The 15,633-nt window shown below is 42.7% G+C and overlaps 1 protein-coding gene across 1 annotated transcript in view; it reads right to left on the bottom strand.

Moving 5' to 3' along the window:
- Positions 1-15,383, bottom strand: part of LNX1 (ligand of numb-protein X 1) — a 220,182-nt gene extending 204,799 nt beyond the window's left edge. Inside the window, exon 1 of the mRNA XM_082390558.1 lies at positions 14,584-15,383. The gene's annotated coding sequence lies outside the window, so the exon portion shown is untranslated. The remainder of the gene's footprint in view (positions 1-14,583) is intronic.
- Positions 15,384-15,633: the final 250 nt, after the last annotated feature.

The raw sequence follows: 15,633 nt of genomic DNA, 5'->3' as shown, positions 1-15,633 counted from the left end.
TTGATGAGTCTGACTAAAATTTGTCAATTTTTTTAATCTTCTCAAAGAACCGCTATTAGTTTTATTGACTTTGCTATTGTTTTCTTTGTTTCTATTTCATTTATTTCTGCTCTGATCTTTATGATTTCTTTCCTTCTACTAACTTTGGGTTTGTTTGTTCTTCTTTCTTAGTTCCTTTAGGTGAAAGGTTAGATTGTTTGAGATTTTTCTTGTTTCTTGAGGTAGGCTTGTATAGCTATAAACTTCCCTCTTAGAACTGCTTTTGCTGCATCCCATAGGTTTTGGATTGTTGCGTTTTCATTGTCATTTGCCTGTAGGTATTTTTTGATTTCCTCCTTGATTTCTTCAGTGATCTCTTGGTTATTTAGTAATGTATTGTTTGGCCTCTATGTGTTTGTGTTTCTAATGGCTTTTTTTCCCTGTAATTTGTTTCTAATCTCATAGCATTGTGGTCAGAAAACATGCTTGATATGATTTCAATTTTCTTAAATTTACCAAGGTTTGATTTGTGACCCAAGATGTGATCTATCCTGGAGAATGTTCTGTGTGCACTTGTGAAGAAAGTGTAATCTGCTGTTTTTGGATGAAATGTCTTATAAATATCAGTGAAATCTCTCTGGTCTATTGTGTCATTTAAAGCTTCTGTTTCCTTATTAATTTTCTGTCTGCATGATCTATCCATTGGTGTAAGTGAGGTGTTACAGTGCCCCACTATTATTGTGTTACTGTCAATTTCCTCTTTTATAGCTCTTAGCATTTGCCTTATGTATGGAGGTGCTCCTATGTTGGGTGCATATGTATTTATAATTGTTATATCTTCTTCTTGGATTGATCCCTTGATCATCATGTAGTGTTCTTCCTTGTCTCTTGTAACATTCTTTATTTTAAAGTCTATTTTATCTGATATGAGTATTGCTACTCCAGCTTTCTTTTGATTTCCATTTGCATGGAATATCTTTTTCCATCCCCTCACTTTCAGTCTGTATGTGTCCCTAGGTCTAAAGTGGGTCTCTTGTAGACAGCATATATATGGGTCTTGTTTTTGTATCCATTCAGCGAGCCTGTGTCTTTTGGTTGGAGTATTTAATCCATTCACATTTAAGGTAATTAAAGATATGTATGTTCCTATTACTGTTTTCTGAATTGTTTTGGGTTGTTTTTGTAGGTCCTTTTCTTCTCTTGTGTTTCCCACTTAGAGAAGTTCCTTTAGCATTTGTTTAGAGCTGGTTTGGTGGTGCTGAATTCTCTTAGCTTTGGCTTGTCTGTAAAGGTTTTAATTTCTCTGTCAAATCTGAATGAGATCCTTGCCGGGTAGAATCTTAGTTTTAGGTTGTTCTCTTTCATCACTTTAAATATATCATGCCACTCCCTTCTGGCTTGTAGAGTTTCTGCTGAGAAATCAGCTAAACTTATAGGAGTTCCTTTATATGTTATTTGTTGTTTTTCCCTTGTTGTTTTCAATGATTTTTCTTTGTCTTTAATTTTGTCAATTTGATTACTGTGTGTCTTGGCATGTTTCTCCTTGAGTTTATCCTGCCTGGGACTCTCTGTGCTTCCTGGACTTGGGTGGTTATTTCCTTTCCCACGTTAGGGAAGTTTTCGACTATAATCTCTTCAAATATGTTCTCGGGTCCTTTCTCTCTCTCTTCTCCTTCTGGGACCCCCATAATGTGAATGTTGTTGCATTTAATATTGTCCCAGAGGTCTCAGGCTGTCTTCATTTCTTTCCATTCTTTTTTCTTTATTCTGTTCTGTGGCAGTGAATTCCACCATTGTGTCTTCCAGGTCACTTATCTGTTCTTCTGCCTCAGTTATTCTGTTATTGATTCATTCTAGTGTATTTTTCATTTCAGTTATTGTGTTGTTCATCTCTGTTTGTTTGTTCTTTAATTCTTCTAGGTCTTTGTTAAACATTTCTTGCATCTTCTGATTTGTGCTCCATTCTTTTTCCGAGGTCCTGGATCATCTTCACTATCATTATTCTGAAGTCTTTTGCTGGACGGTTGCCTATTTCCACTTCATTTAACTGCTTTTCTGGGGTTTTATCTTGTTCTTTCATCTGGTACATAGTCCTCTGCCTTTTCATTTTGTCTGTCTTTCTGTGAATGGGGTTTTCTTTCCACAGGCTGCAGGATTGTAGTTCTTCTTGCTTCTGCTGTCTGCCCTCTCTGTTATATGTTTTTTATATGCTATGTATTTTTCTGTGCACTATGTAAAATCACTAATTTAATCATTATGTCAATCCCATGATGTAAGTACGATTATAATCTCCAGTTTTACAGTGAAAGAAACTGAGGCACAAAACAGTCACTTGCCTAAGATCACACAGCTAGTAAGTGGCAGAGTCAGGATTTGAACCGAGAAAGTTGGGCTCCAGAGCTTCATGTCCTAAAGTCTAAAATCCAACCATGGTAATAAAGACGCAGATGTAGAGAATGGACTTGAGGACATGGGGAGGGGGAAGGGTAAGCTGGGAAGAAGTTAGAGAGTGGCACTGACATATATACACTTCCAGATGTAAAATAGATAGCTAGTGGGAAACAGCCGCATAGCACAGGGAGATCAGCTCAGTGGTTTGTGTCCACCTAGAGGGGTTGGATAGGGAGGGTGGGAGGGAGACGCAAGAGGGAGGGGATATGGGGATATATGTATACATATAGCTGATTCACTTTGTTATACAGCAGGAACTAACACAACAATGTAAAGCAATTTTACTCCAATAAAGATGGTAAAAAAAAAATCCAACCATGTTAACCTGGCAAGTGTGACACACATCCACCAACCTGCACCTGCCTTTTCAGCCCCTCCCCTTGCCTCTGGCCCTTCCACACACTTTTCCCTATGCTTCCTCTCCTGCCCTGCCTTACCTTGTTAATCCCTGCCCATTCAGGGTTCCCCTCGGGCATCTTCTCTCTGCCCACCCCATCTAGGTTAGGTGCCCTCTAGGATAGGTGCAGGCTGTTCAGACAGCTCACATTGCACTTTGCTGCACAGATTTATAACTGTCTGACTCTTGTCTGCATCTCACGGTGGACTGAGAGTTCCCCGAGGGCTGAGACCAAGGCTTTAAATCTTTATGTTCCAACCTAGCCAAGTACCTCGTTTCGCATAAGTGCTTACTATCTAGTTTTAAATAAATAAATAAGGCAGAGCCCAGACTAGGACTCAGAATAGAAAAAGGAGCAGTGATTGCCCAAATAGTAGTTTTCAACCTGGAAATATTGTTGGTACCCTGAGTAGACAGTGAGCAGCCCATGTCCATATAGACTGGAACAGTGTTGAATGGAATAGAATCAGTAGTGTGAACCTCATGCCTTCAGTCCTGGTACTGGGGACATATGCCCAATTCGTACGGAAGAGACTGCTCCCCACAAAGCAAAGACAGTGACAACACATATACAAATGCTGACCATGGGTCACAGAATGACTTTTTTTGAGTTTTTCAAAAATGTTAAAAGTGAATGAATATCTTCTTTACCTTCCCTTCTCTTCCTAAATAATTCATTCCTTAAAGCTATTATGTGGAGAGATAGGGCAAGATGGCGGAAGAGTAAGACGCAGAGATCACCTTCCTTCCCACAGATACATTAGAAATACATCTACACGTGGAACTGCTCCTACAGAACACCCATTGAATGCTAGCAGAAGACGTCAGACCTCCCAAAAGGCAAGAAACTCCCCATCTACTTGGGTAGGGCAAAAGAAAAAAGAAATAACAGAGACAAAAGAATAGGGACGGCACCTGCACCAGTGGGAGGGAGCTGTGAAGGAGGAAAGGTTTCCACACAATAGGAAGCCCCTTCATGGGTGGAGCCTGAGGGTGGCAGAGGGGGGAAGCTTCAGAGCCACGGAGGAGAGTGCAGCCACAGGGGTGCGGAAGGCAAAGTGGAGAGATCCCCGCACAGAGGCTTGGCGCCGAGCAGCACTCACCAGGCTGAGAGGCTTGTCTGCTCACCCGCCGGGGCAGGCGGGGCTGGGAGCTGAGGCTCGGGCTTCGGTTGGATGCAGGGAGAGGACTGGGGTTGGCGGCGTGAACACAGCCTGAAGCGGTAAGTGCGCCACAGCTAGCCGGGAGGGAGTCCGGGAAAAAGTCTGCAGCTGCCGAAGAGGCAAGAGACTTTTTCTTGCCTCTTTGTTTCCTGGTGCGCGAGGAGAGGGGATTCAGAGCGCCGCCTAAACGAGCTCCAGAGACGGGCGCGAGCCGCGGCTATCAGCGCGGACCGCAGAGACAGGCATGAGACGCTAAGGCTGCTGCTGCCGCCACCAAGAAGCCTGTGTGCGAGCACAGGTCACTGTCCACACTGCCCCTCCTGGGAGCCGGTGCAGCCCACCACGGCCAGGCTCCCGTGATCCAGGGACAACTTCCCCGGGAGAACGCACGGCGCGCCTCGGGCTGGTGCAACGTCATGCCGGCCTCTGACCCCGCAGGCTCGCCCTGCCTCCGTACCCTTACCTCCCCCTGGCCTGAGTGAGCCAGAGCCCCCGAATCAGCTGCTACTTTAACCCCGTCCTGTGTGAGGGAAAAACAGACGCCCTCAGGCGACCTACATGCAGAGGCGGGTCCAAATCCAAAGCTGAACCCTGGGAGCTGTATGAACAAAGAAGAGAAAGGGAAATCTCTCCCAGCAGCCTCAGAAGCAGCGGATTAAAGCTCCACAAACAACTTGATGTGCCTGCATCTGCTGAATACCTGAATAGACAACGAATCATCCCAAATTCAGGAGGTGGACTTTGGGAGTAGGATATATTAATTTTTCCCCTTTTCCTTTTTTTGTGAGTGTATATGTGTATGCTTCTGGGTGAGATTTTGTCTGTATAGCTTTGCTTTATAATAGCTTTATTTTATTTCATTTTATTTTATCCTCTTTCTTTCTTTCTTTCTATTTTTTCTCCCTTTTACTCTGAGCCATGTGGATGAAAGGCTCTTGGTGCTCCAGCCAGGCATCAGGGCTGTGCCTCTGAGGTGGGAGAGCCAACTTCAGGACACTGGTCCATAAGAGACCTCCCAGCTCCACGTAATACCAAATGGTGAAAATCTTTCAGAGATCTCCATCTCAACATCAAGACCCAGCTTCACTCAATGACCAGCAAGCTACAGTGCTGGACACCCTATGCCAAACAACTAGCAAGACAGGAACACAGCCCCATCCATTAGCACAGAGGCTGCCTAAAATCATAATAAGGCCACAGACACCCCAAAACACACCACCAGACGTGGACATGCCCACCAGAAAGACAAGATCCAGCCTCATCCACCAGAACTCAGGCACTAGTTCCCTCCACCAGGAAGCCTACACAACCCACTGAACCAACCTTAGCCACTGGGGACAGATACCAGAAACAACGGGAACTACGAACCTGCAGCCTGTGAAAAGGAGACCCCAAACACAGTAAGATAAGCAAAATGAGAAGACAGAAAAACACACAGCAGATGAAGGAGCAGGGTCAAAATACACCAGACCTTACAAATGAAGAGGAAATAGGTAGTCTACCTGAAAAAGAATTCAGAATAAGATAGTAAGGATGATCCAAAATCTTGGAAATAGAATAGACAAAATGCAAGAAACATTTAACAAGGACGTAGAAGAACTAAAGAGGAACCAAGCAACGATGAAAAACACAATAAATGAAATTAGAAATACCCTAGATGGGATCAATAGCAGAATAACTGAGGCAGAAGAATGGATAAGTGACCTGGAAGATAAAATGGTGGAAATAACTACTGCAGAGCAGAATAAAGAAAAAAGAATGAAAAGAACTGAGGACAGTCTCAGAGACCTCTGGGACAACATTAAACACACCAACATTCGAATTATAGGGGTCCCAGAAGAAGAAGAGAAAAAGAAAGGGACTGAGAAAATATTTGAAGAGATTATAGTTGAAAACTTCCCTAATATGGGAAAGGAAATAGTTAATCAAGTCCTGGAAGCACAGAGAGTCCCATACAGGATAAATCCAAGGAGAAACACGCTAAGACACATATTAATCAAACTATCAAAAATTAAATATAAAGAAAACATATTAAAAGCAGCAAGGGAAAAACAACAAATAACACACAAGGGAATCCCCATAAGGTTAACAGCTGATCTTTCAGCAGAAACTCTGCAAGCCAGAAGGGAGTGGCAGGATATACTTAAAGTGATGAAGGAGAAAAACCTACAGCCAAGATTACTCTACCCAGCAAGGATCTCATTCAGATTTGATGGAGACATTAAAACCTTTACAGACAAGCAAAAGCTGAGAGAGTTCAGCACCACCAAACCAGCTTTACAACAAATGCTAAAGGAACTTCTGTAGGCAGGAAACACAAGAGAAGGAAAACACCTACAATAACAAACCCAAAACATTTAAGAAAATGGGAATAGGAACATACATATCAATAATTACCTTAAATGTAAATGGATTAAATGCTCCCACCAAAAGACACAGGCTGGCTGAATGGATACAAAAACAAGACCCATATATATGCTGTCTACAAGAGACACACTTCAGACCTAGGGACACATACAGACTGAAAGTGAGGGGATGGAAAAAGATAGTCCATGCAAATGGAAATCAAAAGAAAGCTGGAGTAGCAATTCTCATATCAGACAAAATAGACTTTAAAATAAAGACTATTACAAGAGACAAAGAAGGACACTATATAATGATCAAGGGATCGATCCAAGAGGAAGGTATAACAATTGTTAATATTTATGCACCCAACATAGGAGCACCTCAATACATAAGGCAAATACTAACAGCCATAAGAGGGGAAATCAACAGTAACACAGTCATAGTAGGGGACTTTAACATCCCACTTTCACCAATGGACAGATCATCCAAAATGAAAATAAATAAGGAAACACAAGCTTTAAATGATACATTAAACAAGATGGACTTAATTGATATTTATAGGACATTCCACCCAAAAACAACAGAATACACATTTTTCTCAAGTGCTCATGGAACATTCTCCAGGATAGAGCATATCTTGGGTCACAAATCAAGCCTTGGTAAATTTAAGAAAATTGAAATCGTATCAAGTATCTTTTCCGACCACAATGCTATGAGACTAGATATCAATTACAGGAAAAGATCTGTAAAAAATACAAACACCTGGAGGCTACACAATACACTACTTAATAACGAAGTGATCACTGAAGAAATCAAAGGGGAAATCAAAAAATACCTAGAAACAAATGACAATGGAGACACGATGACCCAAAAACTATGGGATGCAGCGAAAGCAGTGCTAAGAGGGAAGTTTATAGCAATACAATCCTACCTCAAGAAACAGGAAACATCTCGAATAAACAACCTAACCTTGCACCTAAAGCAATTGGAGAAAGAAGAACAAAAAAACCCCCAAAGCTAGCAGAAGGAAAGAAATCATAAAGATCAGATCAGAAATAAATGAAAAAGAAATGAAGGAAACAATAGCAAAAATCAATGAAACTAAAAGCTGGTTCTTTGAGAAGATAAACACAATTGATAAACCATTAGCCAGACTCATCAATAGAAAAAGGGAGAAGACTCAAATCAATAGAATTAGAAATGAAAAAGGAGAAGTAACCACTGACACTGCAGATATACAAATGATCATGAGAGATTACTACAAGCAACTCTATGCCAATAAAATGGACAACCTGGAAGAAATGGACAGATTCTTAGAAATGCACAACCTGCCGAGACTGAACCAGGAAGAAATAGAAAATATGAACAGACCAATCACAAGCACTGAAATTGAAACTGTGATTAAAAATCTTCCAACAAACAAAAGCCCAGGACCAGATGGCTTCACAGGCGAATTCTATCAAACATTTAGAGAAGAGCTAACACCTATCCTTCTCAAACTCTTCCAAAATATTGCAGAGGGAGGAACACTCCCAAACTCATTCTACGAGGCCACCATCACCCTGATACCAAAACCAGACAAAGATGTCACAAAGAAAGAAAACTACAGGCCAATATCACTGATGAACATAGATGCAAAAATCCTCAACAAAATACTAGCAAACAGAATCCAACAGCACATTAAAAGGATCATACATCATGATCAAGTGGGGTTTATTCCAGGAATGCAAGGATTCTTCAATATATACAAATCAGTCAACGTGATACATCATAGTAACAAATTGAAGGAGAAAAACCATATGATCATCTCAATAGATGCAGAGAAAGCTTTCGACAAAATTCAACACCCATTTATGATAAAAGCCCTGCAGAAAGTAGGCATAGAGGGAACTTTCCGCAACATAATAAAGGCCATCTATGACAAACCCACAGCCAACATTGTCCTCAATGGTGAAAAACTGAAACCATTTCCACTAAGATCAGGAACAAGACAAGGTTGCCCACTCTCACCACTATTATTCAACATAGTTTTGGAAGTGTTAGCCACAGCAATCAGAGAAGAAAAAGAAATAAAAGGAATCCAAATCGGAAAAGAAGAAGTAAAGCTGTCACTGTTTGCAGATGACATGATACTATTCATAGAGAATCCTAAAGATGCTACCAGAAAACTCCTAGAGCTAATCAATGAATTTGGTAAAGTAGCAGGATACAAAATTAATGCACAGAAATCTCTTGCATTCCTATACACCAATGATGAAAAATCTGAAAGTGAAATTAAGAAAACACTCCCGTTTACCATTGCAACAAAAAGAATAAAATACCTAGGAATAAACCTACCTAAGGAGACAAAAGACCTGTATGCAGAAAATTATAGGACACTGATGAAAGAAATTAAAGATGATACAAATAGATGGCGAGATATACCATGTTCTTGGATTAGAAGAATCAACATTGTGAAAATGACTCTACTACCCAAAGCAATCTACAGATTCAATGCAATCCCTATCAAACTACCACTGGCATTTTTCACAGAACTAGAACAAAAAATTTCACAATTTGTATGGAAACACAAAAGTCCCTGAATAGCCAAAACAATCTTTAGAACGAAAAATGGAGCTGGAGGAATCAGGCTCCCTGACTTCAGACTATATTAGATAGCTACAGTAATCAAGATAGTTTGGTACTGGCACAAAAACAGAAATATAGATCAATGGAACAGGATAGAAAGCCCAGAGATAAACCCACGCACATATGGTCACCTTATCTTTGATAAAGGAGGCAAGCATATACAGTGGAGAAAAGACAGCCTCTTCAATAAGTGGTGCTGGGAAAACTGGACAGCTACTTGTAAAAGAATGAAATTAGAACACTCCCTGACACCATACATAAAAGTAAACTCAAAATGGATTAAAGACGTAAATGTAAGGCCAGACACTATCAAACTCTTAGAGGAAAACATAGGCAGAACACTCCATGACATAAATCACAGCAAGATCCTTTTTGACCCAGCTCCTAGAGAAATGGAAATAAAAACAAAAATAAACAAATGGGACCTAATGAAACTTAAAAGCTTTTGCACAGCAAAGGAAACCATAAACAAGACCTAAAGACAACCTTCAGTATGGGAGAAAATATTTGCAAATGAAGCAACTGACAAAGGATTAATCTCCAAGATTTACAAGCAGCTCATGCAGCTCAATAACAAAAAAACAAACAGCCCAATCCAAAAATGGGCAGAAGACCTAAATAGACATTTCTCCAAAGAAGATATACAGATGGCCAACAGACACATGAAAGAATGCTCAACATCATTAATCATTAGAGAAATGCAAATCAAAACTACAATGAGGTATCATCTCACACCGGTCAGAATGGCCATCATCAAAAAATCTAGAAACAATAAATGCTGGAGAGGGTGTGGAGAAAAGGGAACCCTCTTGCACTGTTGGTGGGAGTGTAAATTGATACAGCCACTATGGAGAACAGTATGGAGTTTCCTTAAAAAACTAAAAATAGAACTACCATAGGACCCAGCAATCCCACTACTGGGCATATACCCTGAGAAAACCATAATTCAAAAAGAGTCATGTACCAAAATGTTCATTGCAGCTCTATTTACAATAGCCAGGACATGGAAGCAACCTAAGTGTCCATCATCGGATGAATGGACAAAGAAGATGTGGCACATATATACAATGGAATATTACTCAGCCATAAAAAGAAATGAAATGGAGGTATTTGTAATGAGGTGGATGGAGTTAGAGTCTGTCATACAGAGTAGATAGCTAGTGGGAAGCAGCCGCATAGCACAGGGAGATCAGCTTGGTGCTTTGTGACCACCTAGAGGGGTGGGATAGGGAGGGTGAGAGGGAGGGAGACACAAGAGGGAAGAGATATGGGAACATATGTATATGTATAACTGATTCACTTTGTTATAAAGCAGAAACTAACACACCATTGTAAAGCAATTATACTCCAATAAAGATGTTTAAAAAAAAAAAAAAACTATTATGTGGGCTGAGTAAGGCAGTCACCCTTGTGTGGGGGTGGAGGAGATATGGTGGCCCAGACAGGGTAAGGAGATCAGCCACAGAGAAGGGCTCACCCACACAAGGGCCGGAGCCTGGATGGGCAGCGTCAGAATCCAAGCGGGATGAGGAGGGCACGTGTGTGGGGAAGGGGGCAGGGGTCATGATAGCAGCTGGTTACATTCAGGGGACTGATCAAATAAGCAAGTGTATTAAGGATAATGGAAATCAGGCCCCATAAGTGTTAGAGAAGGAACTTACAATATGGAAAGGGAGAAAGCCAGGATGAGCCCTGTGGTGCTGGATTGGAATTGGAAGTACCAGAGTGAATTTATGGTTTCCAGTATATAGGGATCATCTACAGAAATAATATAGATGTATATATACACACACTAGCTCTGTCCACTGAAAGACTCAGGGAACAGCAATACCTAAATTAGCAGTGAGCACACCGGGCAGTCAGAATTGGCATTCTAAATAATCCCACACATAATGGAACCAGAGCTCCTTGGAGAAATAGCTAATTTTAAAGCTGGAACAGGGCTTCCCTGGTGGCGCAGTGGTTGAGAATCTGCCTGCCAGTGCAGGGGACACGGGTTCGAGCCCTGGTCTGGGAAGATCCCACATGCCGCGGAGCAACTAGGCCCGTGAGCCACAACTACTGAGCCTGCGCGTCTGGAGCCTGTGCTCCGCAACGAGAGAGGCCGCAATAGTGAGAGGCCCGCGCACCGCGATGAAGAATGGCCCCCGCTTGCCACGACTAGAGAAAGCCCTCGCACAGAAACGAAGACCCAACACAGCCAAAACTAACTAAATAAATAAATTAAAAAAAAAAAAAAAAAAAAAAAGCTGGAACATGTTATTGTAACAGGAAGTAAAGAAGTGTTCAAATGATGATGGGAACATGTCAAAAGGGCACACTGACAGCTTGGGAATGAGATATTTACATAATTTCAAGGTCCTTTTCTAAGAACACTTATTAATTTAAAAAAAGGAAGAAGAGTAACTTTCCAGTGGAGTACCCTAGCAGACACCACTTTAATCAAGTGATCTCAGTGAAATTTAAAATCATCTGCCGCCTGATAGGATGCAATGGGAAGAACACAACATCACTTCTGTGATATTCTTGCCAAAGTTGTAGAACTTGAATCTAAACGTGAGGAAATTCAGACAAACCCCAAGGGAGGAACATTCTACAGAATAACTAGCCTGTAGTTTTTAAAAGTGTCAAGGTCATGAAAGTGAAAGAAATACCGAGGAAAGGTTGCATATTGGAGCAGACTAAGGAGATGTGACAACTAAATGCAGTGCTTGATTCGAAAGTACTCTTTTTGCTATCAAGGCTATTATTGGGACACCTGACAAAAACTTGAACTGATCTGAGGATCCAATGACAATGAAAACTTACTGGGGTCTGAGGATTAGATAATAGTAATGTATCAACGTTAAGTTCCTGATTCTGTGGTTGTGTAGGAGAATGTCCTTGTTTATGGGAAATGCACACTAAAGTATTTGGGGAAGATGAGGCATCATTTTGGCAGCTTATTCTCAAAGGGTTCAGGAAAAATATAGTATAAAATTCTTTGTAGTATACGTGCAACTTTTCTGTAAGTTTGAGATTTTTCAAAATAATCTATACCTATATCTATACCTATGGCTACATCTACATGTAATGGATACCTTAGGTTGGAATTATAATGTTTTTCAGACTTGCCAGGACACAGGTACCCAGAGGCTGCTTTGGGAGGACAAAGCTTGGAGTGGCTGCCCCGAGAGTAGAATCAGGGTGTGTCTACTACATGTCGGTTCTCTGCTGAGGTGAAGGAGATGGGCATTCTCACCCCACTCATTTAGTAAAGAATGGACAGATTCCTGAATGACTAGAGAGAGAGAACACAGTATCTATAGGGCTGATCACGCCGGCCACTTGACTTATCTGATGATGGGCTCCCTGCCAGAACCAAGGAAGTAGAAACATTGAGGGCCTGTCTGTCCTCTGGGGAAGTCTGTGGGATAACTAAGGCCCAGTTCTTTAGTGTCTATCTGGAATGTGCTTTGTGCAGGGGATCCCATGTTCATTTGAGGCTTGGCCTAAAGTGCTGATAATAAACACCACTGCCTATTGGGCGCCTTCTAAGGGTCAGAAACTGGGATAGGTGGCTCATGTGTTCTTTTTATAATCATCACAATGGTTCTCCTTTTAAAGTATTGTCCCCATCTTACAGATGAGGAAATCAAGCTTGGAAAGGCTTAGTAACAGGCTCATTGTTATGGGTTGAATTGTATTCCCCCAGATGCATACGCTGAAGCCCTGTATCTCAGAATGTGGCTGGATTTGGAGATAGGGCCCTGAAAGAGGTGATTAAGTTAAAAAGAGGTCCTTAGGGTGGACCCTAATCCAACTGATTGGTGTCCTTAGAAGAAAAAAAAAAATTTGGACATGCAGAGGGACACCGAGGGTACAGGTGCACAGAGGAACGACCATGCAAGGACACAGCAAAAAGGCGGCTGTCTGCAAGCCAAGGAGAGTGGCCTAACCCTGATGTTGGACTTCTAGGCTCCAGAACTATGACAAAATACGTTTCTGCTGTTTAAGCCATGCAGGCTGTGGTACTTTGTTATGGCAGCCTGAGCAGACTGGCATGGTTATGCTAGGCATGTGGTGGAGATGAAGCTGGTATTCAAAATCAAGTCTGTGTAGCTCTGTTCTATGTCACCTTCCTACACACAGGGCCTCTGCTGTGAAAATTCTTCCCACCTCCTCCAACAGGCCGCCCAGAACAACCATCCAAAATCTCACCGACTGAGCAGATCCCTCCTCTGCCGTCCCACAGCCCTTACCACACTGCATAGAGTTAGTGGCACACAACTAACTCACAATTCTGTGATCAAATTGAGAGTAGGGCTCCCTTCATCTGCATCCCCGGCATCTCCCACGGAGTCAGGCACATGGTATTTAAGTAGTTAGTATGTACTGAGCACTTACGTGCCAGCAAAGATTTTACATGCATTATCTCATTTAAACCTGAAGACAACTCCTTGAGGTAGGTACCGCCATTATTCCCATTTTACATATCAAAAAACTGAGGTCAGAGGGGTTAGCTGAGTTACCCCAGGACATAGAGCTAGTAGGTGGTGGAACCAGGATTCATGTCCAGGTGGTCTAATTCCCCGGTCCGTGCTCTGCAACCCCTGCCCTGCTGTCACAGTCTTGCTGTAAATGCCCACTCCCTCCCTACCTGGGGGGGCCGTGCTGATCCGAAAAGCTCTCCTTCAGTACAAGTCCGTACTTCATGCTAAGCCCAAGTGTGAAGCTCCCCTCCTGTGGAGAGCCTTCTCACACACTACCTCCCCTCTCAGGCCCCGCTCTGTACTCCTTCAGCACCTCCTGGGCATACGGTCTGCACCACGCCCTGACATGTGACCCAGAGCTGGGCACTGGGGCCATCACTTAGCGACATTTGTTGAACTGGCATCCATGCCCAGGGATGGAAGTAAACAGGGATACGTAACATGGTGTGGCGTAGTCCTGGGTACTGTGACTCTCCACATCTGGATTATCTAGGAGAGTTCCAGTTGCTAAAATTCCATCCTCTCATCAGATCGTTTGCCAGAATATGTGGCAGAGAGTGTAGTCTGGTATTTGGTTTAGAAAGTAGAGTCACCATTCTACTGAAAAGAGGCAGGAGTGGAGACGAGGTGAGTGGTCTGTCACTCACCTTCCTACGTGCTGCTGGGCAAAGCACGATTTCTCTGGACCTAAGTGTCTCCGAGGGTAAAATTGCAGCGGCAATGCCCATTTCTCCGGTAGAAATGGGACAAAACCTGTGAATGTGTTTTCAATACTGATGAAGAATAATGTTATATAAACCCAGTCACCATTAGTGGGATTGCTTACGCTTTTACTGACCTGTTTTGGCCAGTAAAAAATGAAATAAAAAAGTAGTTTTTATTTTTGAAAGTAAAGGAAGAGGTGTCCATGAAGAATGCAGAAAAAAATCGAACATAAAGAGAGCAAATGTCCTGAGGCCTTTCTAGAGTGCTTTGAAAAAGACAGAACTAGATATTCCTAGGTTCTTCTCAACAAGCTGGGGTGTGTGTGTGTGTGTGTGTGTGTGTGTGTGTAGTGGGCTGGGTGGAGGCTGGGCTGCGGTAGTCAGGGGCAAACTTCTCCCCAGTTGCCTGAGATACCACCCTCGGGAGGAGGCAGGCCTCTTACCTTTGCCGCATTGCGGATCAGTTTCCAGCCGCGTGAGGCCTCCAGGTAAAGTCCATTTGGGAGCTGCGTTTTTCTGACTCAGCAGTAGCCCAGGAAAATTTCCCTTCTCTTTCCTGTGCCCCGTCTTCCAGACATGCACGAGAACCACTCTGCCCTGGAGTTAATCAGCTGGTCCTGTGGCCCTGCTGCAGGCTGTGCACAGAGCTGATGCATAAACCTGAGAGCAGCCTCTGGGGAGCTTCCAGGGAGAGCGGCCCCCACAGGGCAGCCACTCAGGAGCATCGACGACAAGTCTGCTCTGGTTTGGATGGGGCCGGGGCTCCCTCCAACTTCCTTTCGCTCTCGCCAAAGCCGGGATCCTTTTGTTCACCTTTAGGGCTGCCAAGTCAGGCCTACCGCACCCCTGGATGTTGTTTTCCTGCAGGCAATGGGAAAATGAGCTTGGAGCCAGGGAAGGGAAATCAACAAGGAAATAAACACAGGGTCACTGCCCCTCCATGTCCTCACCAGACTGGGACATCATCGTGCTGGGACCACTTCCTAAAGAGGCAGGAGCTGGCTGCTGCCGGGATGGACCTCAGAGTCCCAGACATCTTTTAATTTTTATATATGTAAAGAAGTGTGCATTTATATCAGAAGTGTGAGATCTGTATCGGACAAATCAAGCAATCCTGACCGCTCCAATGTCTTGCCAAATCTTTCAAAGGTTTTCCATAGGCAGCCTCTCTCGTAACCGAACACTGGCAAACATTTGTAGACAAAGGAAAAGAAGGAGCAAGTTTACGGCTGACGCTAGCTAAGACTTTTAAAGATACAGATAAGACTTTTAAAGATATCCCCTATTCCTTAAAAAACTAATAATAGAACTACCATACGACCCAGCCATCCCACTACTGGGCATATACCCTGAGAAAACCATAATTCAAAAAAAGTCATGTACCAAAATGTTCATTGCAGCTCTATTTACAATAGCCAGGACATGGAAGCAACCTAAGTGTCCATCATCGGATGAATGGATAAAGAAGATGTGGTACATATATACAATGGAAT

Source organism: Balaenoptera borealis, assembly GCF_965194805.1.
Source record: "Balaenoptera borealis genome assembly, chromosome: 4".
In the NCBI taxonomy this organism is placed as follows: domain Eukaryota; kingdom Metazoa; phylum Chordata; class Mammalia; order Artiodactyla; family Balaenopteridae; genus Balaenoptera; species Balaenoptera borealis.
Note: the sequence above shows the minus strand (reverse complement) of the source record. Positions and strands in the feature narration are given on the sequence as shown.